The sequence below is a fragment of the Macrobrachium nipponense genome, chromosome 26, assembly GCF_015104395.2.
Source record: "Macrobrachium nipponense isolate FS-2020 chromosome 26, ASM1510439v2, whole genome shotgun sequence".
Taxonomy (NCBI): Eukaryota; Metazoa; Arthropoda; class Malacostraca; order Decapoda; family Palaemonidae; genus Macrobrachium; species Macrobrachium nipponense.
In genome coordinates this window covers 19,014,446-19,028,955 of record NC_087215.1, presented here as the reverse complement: position 1 = coordinate 19,028,955, position 14,510 = coordinate 19,014,446, and the positions used below count along the sequence as shown (strand labels likewise).

The 14,510-nt window shown below is 40.8% G+C and overlaps 1 protein-coding gene across 12 annotated transcripts in view; it reads left to right on the top strand.

Annotated features, from left to right (window-relative positions):
- The window catches only part of LOC135200021 (unconventional myosin-IXa-like), a 137,221-nt gene that overhangs the window by 18,690 nt on the left and 104,021 nt on the right, over positions 1-14,510 (top strand). The window contains exon 1 of one of the 12 annotated variants that reach the window (XM_064228240.1): positions 10,225-10,320. The exons of 10 other annotated variants lie outside the window; for them this stretch is intronic. The gene's annotated coding sequence lies outside the window, so the exon portion shown is untranslated. Of the gene's footprint in view, positions 1-10,224; positions 10,321-14,510 lie in introns of those variants that run through there. One more of the 12 variants, XM_064228242.1, reaches the window with a different exon arrangement.

Below are 14,510 nucleotides of genomic sequence, written 5' to 3'. Positions count from 1 at the left end.
CCAACCGTATTTTTTTCGTGTCCTTTTAAGACTTAATTAGGTTGGTCCAACGAAAATTCCTCTCCTCTCTCTCTCTCCCCCCCCCCCCCCCCTCCCCTCTCTCACTCTCTCCATGTTTTTCGTCTTGAGCTCCTTGCATTGCACAGAGTACTTGCAATGTAGTCCGTAGGGGCCCCATTTAGATCCCCCACTGTGGGTGGAGGTGGGGCGACTCCGACTCCGAGTGACGGCATAGGAGGGTGGAGTCCGTCACTAACTGTAGACATCTGTTCAGCTCCTCCTCCTCCTCCTTCTCCTCCTCTATATCGCTGTTGCACTCCCATTATCTCCTTGTTTCTTTTATGACGTCTTGTCATGTGAATCGCTTTCATTGTCATCTTCGCCGGTCGACGATCAGACTTGGAGTTCCTTCGTGCTGCTGCTGACTACTGGTCGGGTACTCGCGCCTACTTTTATACGTGTGGGGTAGTTAATGTTGTGAAAGTTTGACTGCAATCGGGGTTCATCCACATCACTCGGAGACAAAGAATATGTGTGAACGCGTGTATTGTAAATATAAACGAAGTCTCGAGTATTGCGCCCTCCCTTTCATATGTTACGGGATTAGAAATCTGGCAAATTCCATCTGATCAAGAGCAGTAGAAGCGCAGCATTCCCACGGTCCTTTGCTTAGCTACCAGTTGCGCCGTTCAACTAGGGGACCCGTATTCTTTCCATTTAACTCATTACGCACTTGGCCTCTCTTGAGTAACACATGAATGCCAGTCCAAGTTGACATTCATGTGGTCGGGGGAGGAGGAAGAGGACTAACTGCGGTTCAATGAGTAGGATACGGGTGGGAGGAACTCGATGAGAAGGGAGAGAGAGAGAGAGAGAGAGAGAGAGAGAGAGAGAGAGAGGAAGTATGTAACTAAAAATTCTCGCGCCCCCCTACGGTTACGAACATTCTCTCTCTCTCTCTCTCTCTCTCTCTCTCTCTCTCTCTCTCTCTCTCCTTTTAACATTTTTTGATGACATCATCCCAAATAGTGTGCAATCGCCCTGGCAGCACCTGTTGCTGAGAGATGATACTTGGTCAGTGAGACGTCTTTGGTTCTCTCCATTCGAGATTAATCTGAAGTATTTAGGGCTCTCCATTGCCATTTGGTCGGTGAAGAGATTGCCATACACACGCATTGCAAGGGCTTGAGACCTTTTTCTGTTGCGTTGTGTTTTGTTTTGTTTTTTTCAGGGGTCAGTGGGACAGGGCAATCCAATGACCACTTTAAGCCCAGATTTAAAAAAAAATGAAGGGGTGGGCGAGAAAGTGGTTGGAGATATAGGGTCAGATAAATGGAATAAGAGGTTGGATCGCAATATTTTAAATTACTATAAGTTGCGTGTCCCCGTAGTACTGTCAAAAATGTTAGCAAAGTAAAATGATAAACCCTGACTCGAGGCAGGGTACCTACCTACCGTCTAGAAGATCGTATTATGATCCCGTCATTATGTTCTTACGAATTTCTTTGTTGCATGTAAAGCGAGTAGGTGTATAAATTCACAATAACAACTACGACAGGCTATGTTTGAAAATCCTTGAAACTCTCAAGTTTAAATAAAATGAAAACCGAGAGTTACTCATTCTTCCGGAACCAGGCACCATTACGCTGCATAGGCCAGCCCTACATTCTTGCATCTTGCCTCGAAGAAGGTCATAAGTGGGAAATGAAGGACGTGACCTCAAACCACGCACAAAGGAAGGAGTTTCTGTGAAAGTTTAACCAGAATAATCTTTGCAACATAATGCAGAAAAGTAAAGTTGTAAAGCATGCAACATAATACAGAAAAATAAAGCCGTAAAGGATGTCAGAGGATTGTTGATGCGTGCCTCTTAAAGATAAAGAAGCAGGGCAAAAGATCCAGGGGGAAAAAAAATAAGAGGAATATAGAAATCTCCACGGTTTGGTAGTGAATGTCAGTGTAGTACTTGAAGTTGAGCTCTCGGGATCATTTAAGACGAAAAGAAAGCATCTGGTGTCATTCTGTTGAGAGGAATAAATCACCAAGAACCCTTGTGGGCATAGGGCTGTACCCCATGTAAATATCAAGAGTCCTAGACATAACAGGACCTCGTATAATCAGGAAGAGCCTACATAGATATAACAGTACCTCTTATAAGCATGAACCCCTAAATATAGCAAGACCCCCTGACATGAGAACAGTAAACTACCGCACTGTAAATAGCATAATATTGCCCCATATAAATATTGAGGGTCTCCGTTGACATAAGAAAAGCATCCCATATAAGTAAGCGTGAAAACAGCAATTTCATATAAATACCGAGAGCCTCCCTAGACAAAAGATAGCCTCCCTAGACATAAGACAGTGCTGTATGTAAGCATGGACAATCATGGTGTAAACGTACCATGATAATGTATATCTCACTTCACAGGGACATAGCTCAATTCTTATGCACTTTCTAGGTTTTAGGCGCATTATATTTCGTGGATAAACGGATTCCACCCATGACGTCGACTTTTCCGCATCAAGACCCAATTGACGAAACTTAACCGCAACGTTTGTAGATTGGGTCGCTAAATTTTGCAATGTGTGGAAGGATAATCCAACATTTCCTGCAGTGGATATGCATTGAACAGTTCATCTCCCGTCTGAAAATATTGCCTTAAAGGACGCTTGATAGATCATAGTTGTCGGCTTTGTGTAGTTCCAAACGAATGCCATTTCCTAGTTCAAGTATGAAGAAACAAGAAGAAAATAGATGTTTCTGTTATTGATATTATTAGTGGAAATGGATGTTGTTCGAATTGAGTCAGTACGTGAATCTGCCCTGCAAATCTCATCCCCTTTATTAAGCTTAATATTCAGATATTAGGGCCCTGCTTCTGCTTCTGCGACGCGAGACGTGAAGTGGGTCATGCTTTATTCGTCTCATTTTTATTCCCTTTCTCAAACAACATGAACCCGAAGGGGGTAGTGCCGTCAGTGCACCTCATGCGGTGCAACGTACGCATTTACTGAAGGTTTTTTGCAGCGTCCCCTCGGCCCCTAGCTGCAACTGCTTTCGTTCCTTTTACTATACCTCTGTTCGTATTCTCACTTCCATCCTACTCTCCACCCTCTCCTTATAGTTGATTCATAGTGCAACTGCTTTGAGGTTTTCCTCCTGTTACACCTCTCAAACCTTTTCACTGTCAATTTCCGTTTCAGTGCTGAATGGCCTTAGTTGCCCCAGTGCTTGGCATGTATGCCTAAAAACTAGAAATCAATCAATCAACATGAATCATGAAGATCCTAATATTTTATCTTTATAAATGACGGAGTAGCTTTAAAGTCATTACGGTTGTTTATGAGATTTATCTTAGAAGTAAGGGCTAGAAAATACACCTTCCATCGTCTTGACACGTGACACGCCCTTTTAAAAGTTGCTTCTGCAAATATACGGAACCTGGTGATTTTCAGCTGTGCTCAGATTTTGGTCACAATAACTTCGCCTTTAAGCAACCCGACATTTAGGGCTGGACTTGCAAAGGACGATTTTTTTTTTAATGTTTTATTTTGTGCCAGTAATTAATCGATGAGTTAATTAATTTTTGCTTCCGGTTGGTGCTCTGTTCAAGGTGGGAGGGAGGAATCTCTCTCTCTCTCTCTCTCTCTCTCTCTCTCTCTCTCTCTCTCTCTCTGTGAAAATGACAAAGAACAGTCCTTGACCAATTCATGCACGTACCCTTCTTCTTCTTCTTCTTCTTCTTCTTCTTCTTCTTCTTCTTCTTCTTCTTCTTCTTCCCTTGAGCGAATCGTGCATGGCTGGCAAGATTTGTGTACTTCGTCAGATGGCTGTTATCATCACGCGTTGTTCCAGCGATAATGATGTGCTGCCTGTGGGAGGAGATTGCCAGAAGGGCGTCCCTGTCTGGTCTCTCTCTCTCTCTCTCTCTCTCTCTCTCTCTCTCTCTCTCTCCTTTTCTCTTGGTGGGGAGGTAAGAGCATGGCTACAAAACGGGCAAGAGAAAGAATCTCTCTCTCTCTCTCTCTCTCTCTCTCTCTCTCTTGGTGGGGGGTTGAAAGGATGGCTGCAAAACGGACGAGAGAGAGAGAGAGAGAGAGAGAGAGAGAGAGAGAGAGAGAGAGAGAGAGAGGAGCAAATTTGCTTATACGCAGTTGGAGGGAACTGGTTTAGTTTGTGCAATTGTTTTTTTTTATTTCTTTCTTTCTCTCCAGTGTGGAGGCGGTGACGATGGATGTTTTTTGTCGTGTCTGTTGTCATGTTTTCAGTTTTGGCATGCCAGAAAGCTTAGTAAATCAGTCCTGTTTTCTGTATTATTATTATTATTATTATTATTATTATTATTCATAAAAATCTTATATCACGAGTCTCTAATGTGGTGAAGAAATCTACAGTGGTGTAGATGTCATATATTTTAGAAGTATATATGTAGAGAGAATTATTATTATTATTATTATTATTATTATAACTCTAACTAGCATCATTTTGGAAGTATAATGGAAAACATTCACTCGCCGTACTTTTGTTATCAATAATGTTTTTATTGCTGCAAATTTTTTTTTTTCATCTGGGATGGTTTTATTGCTACAGAACAACACTGCTTCCACAATATAATGTATGCGTTCATATATTAATACTGTACTTACATATATTGCGAAATTCATATATTTTGGATACTTTCCAAATAATTGAAAACAATTCTCACGAGACGCCTTACTACTCCGGTAATTATTTGCTAATGGTCCCTAGTCGGGTCAAGGATTGTGTGGGCAGCTTGTTATACGTTTGTTGGCCTTGACTCATGTTGTGGGGAAATAACGATGTTGTTTGCATAGTGTTGTTATTCGACAATATTTTTGGCAGAATTCACTTAGTCTCAGAATGTGGCAATTGATGAATTGAGCTAGTAACTTTGTTTTTGTTTGCTTGTATGGTGTTTTTACGTTGCATGGAACCGGTGGTCATTCAGCAATGGGACCAACGGCTTTACGGGACTTCCGAACCACGTCGAGAGTGAATTTCTATCACTAGAAATACACATCTCTCACACCTCAATTGAATGCCCAAGAATCGAACTCGCGGCCACCGAGGTGGTACGCCAACACCATACCGACCACGCTACTGAGGCGCTCTAACTTATCTTTTGAGTGATTTTAATTCTGTTTTAGTTATGGCTTAATTTTCGATAGTTATTTGCATTCATTTGTAGTTATTACATTGTTGAGTCTTGCCCGTGACTTTCTTTAATTCGATATGAAAGAAGTTTATATCAATAATGCTACAAATGGAATATATTGTAGCTTGTAAAATTTACCGTTAAGAGGGGGAGACGCGAAATGGTTTATTTATGATGCACAAAATCCTTTGACGATAGGAATTGCCCTCTTCCGTGGCCACTGCGTTTATAGGTGTCATTTTTCCAAACCGACATCTTCTTTTATTTTGATCTAAAAGCAAGTCACATGTAATGAGTTGCATTCTTAAATGGCTGTTGCCACTGGCATTCGCCTCACGAAAAATGGTTTTGTCCACAGCAAATCCCAGGCATATGCTGGTATTGCAAAGACAAACTGTAGACGTCATCTGATTTGACGTATCCATATCATTGTAGTATTTAGACTTTGCACATATATATTAAAATATTTTGGTTATTCCCATACATAGTGAAGAATTGTCTCAGCGAATCCGAGATGTACTTTATTCTTGCACAGCTCAATCCTAGCCATGCTCTGGAGTTAGACACACTAATCTCTGTTGCCTTTTGGTAGCTAACTTATGAATACCAGACGTGTTCAGGTATTGTACAGGAAAATCCCAAATGTATTCAGCTATTGCAGAGCCATATCTTGAACCCATTCAGCTATTGCACTGTCATATCTTAGATCTGTTCAAGTATTGCGTAGGTCGATCCCAAACGAATTTGAGTACTATTACATAGGCACATCCCATCCCAAGAGTGACATTGCATTGCACATATGTTCCTTAGACATATGTAGGTTAATATTACACTGACAAATTCCAGATGTATTAAGTTATTAATTACATAAATTAGAAAAAAAAATCATGATAGGGAAGCAATTTAATTATGACTAGTGTAGTCCTGGGTGGGTGGGGGGTTGTGGGCGGTGGCGGCGAAAGAGAAAGTGATGTAAATTAAGCAGAGCGTAAGGTTTTAAGGTTGTGGCGAATTGGATTTTGGGTGGGGTTTGTTATTGGGGGGGGGGGGGGGGGGGGGGGGTGTTGAAACGGGTTCATAGGGTCCTCAAGGTCTGATATGGTTCAACGACGCCCAATGTCTTTGACGAAATAGATTTGTTATTATTATTATTGTAATTCAAACTAGTAAAGCCCTTAAAGAGTAAATTGTTAAGTTTCATTTGAACATGGGTGTTCATTATTATTATTATTATTATTATTATTATTATTATTATTATTATTATTATTATTATTATTTTGTTGAATACTGACTGTCAAAATTTACAGAATTGATCTTACACAGAATTCTCTCAATTCTTCAAGTAGCTGTAAATTATGCCATTGTATTCAATAAAACATGTTTGAAAGAAGGTCTGTTTTGGGCATTTGTATTATATTATTATTGTTATTATTATTATTATTATTATTATTATTATTATTATTATTAATATTATTATTATTATTATTATTATTATGAAAAAATCCCCTTTTTCGAAAAGCCAAGTCATTACAGTGTAGAATCCTCTAATATTTAAGAAATCAAGCTATTTGAAATATTTAAATAGTCTAGGTTTGAATTGGCCAACTCAGATGATGAGGATTTATCGCGAGAGATTAGTAATGCCTATGGTATTATTGACTTTGTTATACTAAAAGTCCATGTAGATGGTGTGGACGATGGCAACATAGCAAAACGTAATAGAAAAGATGAGAGAAATAGATCGGTCGATGGGAATCAAGAGGGAGAACTATTTTTGTGACGCCACCATTAAAAAACTCAATCCGAACAGGTATAAACATACGTTAATGTAGAGGGGTTGTAGGCTTGATTTGGAAAAGAAAGGGTGGCGCTGACACAAAGCAGAAGAGTGACATGAAATTGCCTTGTCATCGCAGAGACAGAAATATGTCAGCTGTGTCATAGAGAGACACTTGAGGTTCATCAAAGCGCCGTTATTGATCTAGGATCATCTCGAGATGAGAATTGATCAGACTACATCTATGAAATATTGATTGTCATGATAATAGCATTGCTCCAAGTCAGTAATATAATATAATGATAATCGTTATTTTCTCTTAAGTGAATGAAGTTGTTCTCGTTACTTCGAAACTCTCTCTCTCTCTCTCTCTCTCTCTCTCTCTCTGTGGGTATCTGATTTGTGTTCTGAACTTGACAGTACACTCTATATCATATTTTCATCATTTGTATTATATAGCATTTATTTATGGTTTTTATATCCATTCCTTACCTGTTATTTTACTAAATTGTGGCACCGTTTCTTATGATTTCGGATTTAGCGAGTTGTTTGAGTGTAAATAATTGAATGTTAATGCTTTAAGACACAACTTTCCGAGGAACTATGAAGTCTTGAATTTTGTAATGAACAATGAAGGCTGAACTTTGGAACGAATACCATTCGGAAGATGACGACTGAGTGCGGGCGTGTTTGCGTCATAATCGTAATCGTAAGTGTGGGTGTGTGTGCGTGGTCTCGTCCGATTTTGGATTGTTATTAAGAGCAAAAAAAATGTGTTCGTGTTATCCATAAGGGTCCTTCCGAGGAGTATATGAAAAAGAAAAGTTGTTTTGAGTTATTTTGCCTGGTGAGAGAAAGGGAATGTAGGTCTCTCTCTCTCTCTCTTTTATAAAGAAAGCTACACAAAATCATTAAGACACTGAATGAACAGTAAAACCTGCTCCCAGAGATACGTGAACACATGTCTCCTCGGATGGACTAACAAGTCTTTGAGACATCCTAATCCTTGTAACGCGCACTCTCTCTCTCTCTCTCTCTCTCGTTTGCAAATACAGAACATACATCCCTTGTGTATGACCCAGTCATAGTTTTTTTTTTCCAGTACTACTTGAAAGTGGTTACAGCGATAGCCAGGGGTTACCAGAGAAATCGACGAATAATGAGTTTTAACCTTAATGATATTGGAGGTTAAAGTAGAAGGCTGTAAATAGTGACATGTCCAGTCATTCTGAGTGAAATTTAAATGTCAGAGAGAGAGAGAGAGAGAGAGAGAGAGAGAGAGAGAGAGAGAGAGAGAGAGAGAGAGACGTTGCAAACGAAAACAAATGGTTATTTGGCATTCGGCCTAGAATATTTCTGCTCCCGGATCTAGATTATAAGCTGACACTTCCTAACTGATCAGACTCAGTTCAGGGTCGTTTATCCCAAAATTGTCTTGGAAATGATTTCAATTATTTCATAAGATTTCCGTTTTGATTTTGCCCTTTATAACAACCAGATAACCAAATTTGGGAATTGGATGACCTGTGCTCAAGAAGCACATTTGAGTAAAGTTCGACTTGAGTCCATTGCATTCCTTCTCAGGATCTGTGTCAGGCAGAAAAAAAAAAAAAACAAAAAAAAAAAAAAAAAAAAGTAAAATGATTTTCGTCTTGGGCCAGAGGACGTTCTTGCACGAAGGATTAAATGAAAGTCGTTTTGAATATTTTGCCTTAACCCCTTTAAGCAAAACAGTGGAATTTCCAGTTAAAAGTGTACCCTGGTTGCGGAGGCGTGATTCTCTTTATATATTTATTATTATACCAGTGTACCCACACCGTCAAAAAGTGGCGTTGATGCCATATTTTTCGTAAACAAAAATATATTGATACACGAAGCGTTTTAATGGGGAACTAATTCACGCTCTCTGCTCAACATGGACACAAATACAACTAATACGTGGAAATCAGTCATTGGATTGCCTTCTGGAATTTTTTCGTCGTCCACTACCGAGCTTTGGAACTCTTTCCTTGCTTAAGTTTTCCCCTATTGCAATTTTCCATCTCTCTCTCTCTCTCTCTCTCTCTCTCTCTCTCTCTCTCTCTCTCTCCTCACGAGGTAGTCACTCATTCCCTGTTCAGTATAGAGAGAGCCATTCTCTCTCTCTCTCTCTCTCTCTCTCTCTCTCTCTCTCTCTCTCTCTCTCTCTCTCTCATGCGATTGCGTGACTTATTGTCTTCGCTCTTAATACTGGTCGAGTATTCAGCTGTTCGAATGCTTCGTCTTAACAAATAAACTCTGTTCCACCCGAGATTACTTAAGGGTTTTTGCAGCAGTCCCTTCGGGCCTTAGCTGCAACCCCTCAACATTCCTTTTGCTGTACCTCCTTTCATATTCTTTCTTCCATCTTACTTTCCACCCTTTCCTCATTATTGCCTCACCGTGCATCTGCGAGGTTTCCCCTCCTGTTACACCTTTCAGATCTTCTTGCTGCCAGTTTACCCTTTGGCGCTGAATGACTTAATAGGTCCCAGTGTTTGGCCTTTGGCCTAGATTCGAGGCAAGTACTTCACAGGGCCGGTACCTCGAATGACCAATGCATTGGGAACGTCAGGGGTGATTAAGCGTCTCCCACTAACTCCATTGTGTAGGGGGAAGTCGATAATCACATGTAGGTAGTCTGTGTTGTCACCGCAGTTTCTCGGTAATAAGTACCCTGAACCACATTCGACGTCAGCACGAGTGTTGTGTGTTTTAGTATAGCATGGAGTTGTACGTTTATGTATCATTATTTAGTGTTAGTATGTAGAGGTAGGTCACGGTGAAAGGTGGTTAAATTCCATTATACGGCAGTGGAGGTCAGTCTGGGACTAAACAGTGAATTATGGAGTAGGTTTTAGTTTACTGTAAATAAGTGGTTGATGTGTGTGTATGTATGTGTATGTATTTATTATACACAGTACAACGCCCTCATATCAGGCACTCATTGTAGTCCTATTCAAAATGGAAACGTTTTATGAAAATTTCCAATTTTGAGTTTCCAATTTTTTTACGTCATTTTATCCCGAATGTAACATAAGCATTTCGAACCGACGTAACTTCTGTTTGCCAAACTTTCGATGCGACATATGAGAGTTTGTAGTTCATGGAAATTCTTGAGATAATCGTCCCGTGCACATGAGTAATTGTGGCCCTATCCTGACTTCGGCGCTGTTATCAGGGGAAATGCTCTGACTCAGGATGTTACACAGTACGTAGCTTCTTATCTAGATTGGAATACACTCGGTTTCTAGTTTCTAGCGAAGACGAAGAAAGTCACTTTCTCGCCTTGTGCATCTCGTGTGTGTAGTATAGACTTTGTGAACGTGTTCGTGTTGGTTGGTGGTAACGAAGACTTATTATTTTTTTTAGAAGAAAACGAAAGTTTGTGCTTTGAAGAAAGTCTCGAAACTAATAGTGGTTTCCCCTAAACGCGAATTTTTGACTTTCATTCGTGATTTGGTTTCGTGGTGAAAGTATCTTTTTCTTGATTTAGTTGAGTCAAGTGGACTAAATTCAGAAATGTTTTTTTTTTTTTTTTTTTTTTTTTTTTCCCAACAAAAATTAGGTTTCACTTCACCTAGTATTTTGCAAAAATTTACATATTTTGTAAAACTTCATGGAAGCACCGTGAGGGTTTAAAAAAAAGCTATTTCCAGTATAATATTCTATTCTTCATCGCCATTGATATGAGACGCGAAATCGATGTACTATGCGTATGTTGTTGTGCTGCAAGATTCGTGCAATCTGTGGCCATGATAGGACAGGTTGCACAGTTCCTGGAAAATCAATTTGGAGCCAAACTACATTTTTTTCTTATTTTACTCATTATCTCGATTGATGTCAGTTTCCTCTATGAAGATTTAAGATAACAGATTCGACGATCTCTCTCTCTCTCTCTCTCTCTCTCTACTTCTCCCTTTCCTCTTCCTCCCCTCTCTCCTCTCTCTCTTCCTTCTCCTCTCTCTCTCTCTCTCTCTCTCTCTCTCTCTCTCTCTCGTAAGAGTAGAAGGAACAGGTGCGTGGCAGGTGTGGCTTTTGCTGCCTGTGTTCTGCTTGCTAGGTGGGAGGCGACCAGTCGGACTCAGAGTTCACAGGTAGCAATTGCGACCTGGACGCCCCTTTTCCCCTTGCCTGAAGGATATCATGCATTTCATGCACGTCATTGCAGCATATGGCTCGGACTTGTGCGATACCACCTCCCTTCCGAAGTCTTCGACGTGCCCCCTCCCCGTGCCCTTGTTGTACTCTCCACCTCCCGCCTCTTAACACCAGTACTTCTTGCCACCTTCTCCCCCTATCCCCTCCCTCCCCCTCTCCTCTAACTCCCCCAGCTGCCTCTTCTCTCCCTCCCTGTCTCTCCTCCTGCCCTATAGATTCCCTCTACCCCGCCTTCATGAGTGTCGAGGTTCGAGGTCAGGGGTGCCGCACGCTGGCTTACACCTCTCTCTCTCTCTCTCTCTCTCTCTCTCTCTCTCTTCTTCTCTCTCTCTCTCTATGGACGTGCTTGTGTATCCGAAGCAGAACTGTGTTATTAGAATAACGAATGGCTTTGGAAGGAGGCATGCCGCCTCGGCGTATGTTACCTCCTGAATGTGTTTGTGTGTTTGTTGCAGGTGTATCGCCAAACTCGAAGGCAGGTTTTCTTGAAAAATTTCGGGCAAGGTCTCTTGCTGGTCATGGCCGGAATCATTAGAATAGATGGTTATCCGTCCGGATCCCCCTGATAGTCATTTGTCGGATCTTGGGTAGTGATCCGTCCGGACCTGCATTAAAAAAAATAATGAAAAAAAATAATCTTTAGGTCAAAATGGAGCATATTTATCACGCAGTGAATAGGAAATACTGTCTGTCAACAGCGTTATCTTGAATGTTGTTGTTAGAATTCTTAGTATTTATAAGCGGATGTTATTCGGTTTTGTATATATGCAAGTAGATGGTGTGGGCATAATTCTAAGTCTGTCTGTATGTATGTAAGTATGATCGCTCACGATCTCCAATGCCTGTTGACGCTCATTTTATTATCGTTCTATCGTAGTACATTCCGATTCGTGCATTCCTAGAGGGAGAATGCCCTTGGGGGTCTGTCTTCGTGGTCTATGGTGTAGAAATTGGAAAGCAATGGCGGCTTTCATCTCCATTCAGCTGTTGTGAAATTCATGTACGGGCGAAGTAAAAGTTCCGCAGGATTTACAGCCTCGTAAAGAAGCACCACCGTAGATCTTCCTTTGTGTCACTTTTGCATTGTTTCTGACAATAAGAGAAATTCGCCCCTTCGGAAAGTGACTTTTTCACGGGCTAGTCTCTCTCTCTCTCTCTCTCTCTCTCTCTCTCTCTCTCTCTCTCTCTCTCTCTCTCTCCTTTGTCTCGGTTACTTTCACCCCTTCCTTCCTAAAATCCAAATGCGGAATGATTTCAATTTATGGTCGAATATACAAGGTCTAGGTATAATGATTCCTTAATATATAATAGAGAGCAACAACAAAATATAACTGGATTAGTGTTTTGGTTGATGGTACGTTGTTCTGAACAGAAATTTCACTGGGAACTTAGTGAAAACATCTTGCTGTTATTATTATTATTATTTTTTGTTTTAGTTATTATTAGTTATTGTTAGATTATTATTTTATTATTATTATTATTATTATTATTATTATTAAAATCTGTTGCAACGGCATTTAATTTATAGAGAATGTTTTCAATTAAATGCCGACGAAACAGTTACAATATTCAATGCTACTGCTCTCAGATAAGGCCTCCTCCCTTACTACTATTATTATTATTATTATTGGTAGTCGTAGTCGTAGTAGTAGTAGTAGTATACTGTAGCAGCAGCCTTTGCATGGTACAGGTTGATGTCGGTGTTGTCATAGACCAAACGAGGAGGTTGCGGGAGGTTAAGGGTTAAAGGTAAACAGGGAATTCTTCTTTTTCTCTTTTCTTGTGGTGCTCTCTCTTATGAATGGTACCTGTGACTTGAAGTGCGCGTTGCACAGTCTGCCAGTGTTCACCTCAATGAATGGGAGAGTTCAATGCTAGTTTGTTCAAAGTGAACGTGTTCTGCGTGAGTGTGTTGTTCTTCTCCCTTGAAGGTCTTGCAGCTGCTGCGCCTGCTGCTGCTGATATGTACGTATGTGGGTGGGCAGGACCTTGCTCGCCCGCCCCCCCCCCCTAGAGTAAGGGGGAGGGGTAGGGGGGCCCGGGGAGTTATAAACATGTGAAGTGAGAGGGTGTGTTTGAAGTCTCGTTGGTGTGAGGGGCCATAGGTGAGAGACCCGAAATATTTCAGTACTGAAGCTTCAAAGACGTTTATTTGTACTTGTGTAATTAGTTTCAGAGTTTGAGTGCTTCAGTGGTGTTTGGATTTTAACGTGGTTGTTGTGTGTGTGTGGAGAGAGAGAGAGAGAGAGAGAGAGAGAGAGAGAGAGAGAGAGAGAGAGAGAGAGAGAGAGAGAATCGATGCTGGGCGTTTTAGTCTTAGATAATTGATTTTTAAACATTATAATCCTCCTCCAGTCTTTTCGACATCCTTGAATCCTGGCCTTGGAATCGTTCGTTTGTGTGGGGTTGAACTCATTTGTTTTTTAAGATTTTGAAAACTGATCGGTCGTCGGTCGGGAAGGCTCTTGCTTTCACTCTGTCGTCTTTAGGAAGAGACGAGAGAGAATGGGTAAAACATTTGTGAGCATCTCCTCGTCTTCTTCCTCTTCTTCCTCCTCCTCCTCCTTGTACTGCGGGAGTCATAGCTTCTCAGAACAACCAGGAGCATTTTTCCCCTAGACAAGGAACTTGAGTGTGTGCACCTGTGTCCGGCGGTGTTGACTCTTACTATTCGTTTGGATAGGTTCGTGTGATGGCGGTGGAATCTCCCCGCCTTATGAAGACGGATCATTTATCCTCCGGGAACCTTGTCTGGTTGTTGTGTTGTGTTGTGTTTTGTACGTTTCGGCTTCTGGTGGTAGATGATGGTCATGGTGTCATAGTGATAAAACCACTTCTTCTTCATTGAGCTGTGACGCCAAATCGATAAGACAATCAGCTGATCATCACCATGTTCAACTTTTCCTGTGTTATACATTTACACTTTTTTTAAGGTACACATTTTCACGCACATTATCCAATTGTTTGATTGAACATATTTTTCCAGTTTTATTTTTCATGTTCATATATTTTTTTGTTACTTGACTTTCATAAATAGAAACCTTTGATGATGAAAGTCTCGTCTCGTGTTCTGGTGTGAAAATGCAGCGTAGAATTTGCCCAGCCATGAATTGAATTGATTTAGAATAAAATCAAGATTTTATGACAAATATATAACAACGTGAGGAAGGGAGTGAGAGACATATTGCTTCAGCTCGTAGCTGTGTCTTCAGATAGTTGTGTGAAAGTCCGTCTATGCTGTAAGGGATTCCAAAATGATTGAATAAAACTAATTTTATTTTATGGAGGAGGATTGTGTATGTGGTGGAGGGGGGGGGGACGGAGGTGGGGGTGTTGGAATGTGAGGGAGCCCCCACCGATAAAATGGGAAAAGA